This window comes from Hylobates moloch, unplaced genomic scaffold (genome assembly GCF_009828535.3).
Source record: "Hylobates moloch isolate HMO894 unplaced genomic scaffold, HMol_V3 SCAFFOLD_11, whole genome shotgun sequence".
Lineage (NCBI taxonomy): Eukaryota > Metazoa > Chordata > Mammalia > Primates > Hylobatidae > Hylobates > Hylobates moloch.
In genome coordinates this window covers 95,807,478-95,809,728 of record NW_026652286.1, presented here as the reverse complement: position 1 = coordinate 95,809,728, position 2,251 = coordinate 95,807,478, and the positions used below count along the sequence as shown (strand labels likewise).

General features: G+C 52.1%; 1 pseudogene; it reads right to left on the bottom strand.

The window, feature by feature from the left end:
• Positions 1-670: 670 nt before the first annotated feature.
• Positions 671-1,925, bottom strand: LOC116477089 (SUMO-activating enzyme subunit 1-like; annotated as a pseudogene).
• Between the last annotated feature and the right edge of the window lie 326 nt (positions 1,926-2,251).

The window sequence follows — 2,251 nt, the reverse complement described above, 5'->3', positions numbered from 1 at the left end:
TTCAGAACATATGTGAAACACAAATAGCTGTGGTTTAGGAGGTAAACAGAGGACCAACACAGCCCTGAAATGCAACAGCCTCTGAGTGGCCTGGGCCGCATGGGTGACTGGGGTTGTGTTAAAAGGGCAGGCTCCTGCCTCCTAGCCCTGAAGCCCGAGGAACCTGCCTTGAAAGACAAGCTTTCCCACTAATACTCAACTTGCAGGGTCTCGCCCTAACATCCAAGACTTGGAAACATCTCCTTTCTCCCAAAACCCAGCTGGAACTCAACTAATCCTAAACGAAAACTCAAGAACAGCAAGCCAGATGCCACCTGTTGTTCGTCAGGGTCTCAAACTCCAGAGGAAATGCATTTGCCTGTCATGGGTTTCCTCTCTAAGGGCACCGTGTCTGAAGCTGTGCTTCCACTGGTGCCTCACGGGGCCTGGGCCTACTCTCCACCTGAAGTCACGCTCCTGTCTGTAAGACATCAGGTGGGGAATAAGTCCAAGAAGGTGGCAAGAGGCTCCTAAGCAACAGAGCATGCTCGTTCCTGGCGGGCATCTCCCACACTACTCCAGAGGGCTGGCGAGGCCGTGACAGCATAAGGACAGAGAAGGGGCAGAGGGGTGCTTGGAAGTGCTTATCACTCAGGAGAGCTGGCAGGCCAGGATGGCAGGCAGTCTGAACAGTGCTGGAACAAAGACAGCTGCCCTGCGCCCCTTGTCGAGCAGCTGCTGATGATGGGAAGCAGCATGATGGCACCACCTCCTTCATCGCAGGAAATGTTTTGTATTGGGCCAATGACTTCAGTTTTCCTTGCCTGGAGATGCCTTCATGAAGGAGGGGGACAGGGAATACAGGCGGGCATGTTGCAATTGGCATCTCCAGGGCTGCCAAGTCTTGGGTTCATTTGGGGCCAAGCCACTCCACAATCCCATTCCCCTTCATGCCATTGAAGAAGAAGAAGTTGTGAGGAGGGTCCTGCTGAGACAGGGCCTTCACAATTTCCTGTGCCAAAATCCCTCCAACCACCGCACACACTGGGGTCATCTCGGAGAAGCAGTACGTGATAAAGTCCTCAGGAAGCAGGTCAAGACTAATACCCAGTGAGTCAAGCACATCGTTTCATATCTGGAGCAACAACTTGGAATCTTCCCCATATGTATGAGAACTGGGGTCTCTTCCTTTATCTGTGTGGAGCTTTAGGAGCACTTGAAGGAGAAAGTGGTCGGAGGTCGTGCTCTTCAGGGCAGCCTTTGCTTTCTCACTGCTCCGGTCCACCTTCAGGGCTTCTTTAACGGGGCAGAAGACCGCCTTCTTTTTGACCATTGTTGTCTCAGAAGGATCAAGTTTTACCCTCTTGGTATCAGTCCCATCTTCTACTCCTTGCCTAACTTTGGCAACTTTAGTTTTTTCCTCTACAAACTCATGCTCTCCTAGATTGGCAAATGTGTATCCATGGTAGCCAAACACATCTCCTGTAAAGAATTTGATGCTATTTTTGTGACAGATCTGGTCAACCTTAACTATGACATCCCGGGAGCAGCAAGTCAACACACAGCATCAAATTGAGTGAAAAATGACTGGTTTCTTCTCTATATCCTCAGTGTCCACCTTCACATCCACCACGGGGTTAAGATTCTGAGCTCGCTCCAAAGAGGCTTCAGCCCTATTTTGGCCAACAGACCCAATATGAATCAAGAACAGACCTCTGGGTTCTTCTGGAGATACCTGTTCGTGATCCAGCATGGTCAGTCCTTTCACTCCTGCCAGGATGAGATTCTTGGCAATTTCAGCCCCGAGTCCTTTCATGCCAACGAGAAGCACCTGGGAGGCCCGCAGCCATTTTTGGGCCTCCAGTCCCCACAGGCGGATCTGCCAGTCATACTGCGCCTGCCTCCTCCTCACTGATGCTGCCTCCAGCCTCCTCCTTCTCCACCATGGTGCGGGCTCTTCCTGCCTCAGCGCCGGTCCCGCTCACGCCAACTGCCCGCCAGCCCCGCGCACCACCAACCCATTTTTTTTTTTTTTTTTGAGATGGAGTCTTGCTCTGTCGCCCAGGCTGGAGTGCAGTGGTGAGATCTTGGCTCACTGCAACCTCTGCCTCTTGGGTTCAAGCGATCCTCTTGCCTCAGCCTTCCGAGTAGCTGGAACCACAGGTGCGAGCCACCTCACCTGACTAATTTTTGTATTTTTAGTAAAGATGGGGTTTCACCGTGTTGGCCAGGCTGGTCTCGAACTCCTGACCTCAAGTGATCCACCTGCCTT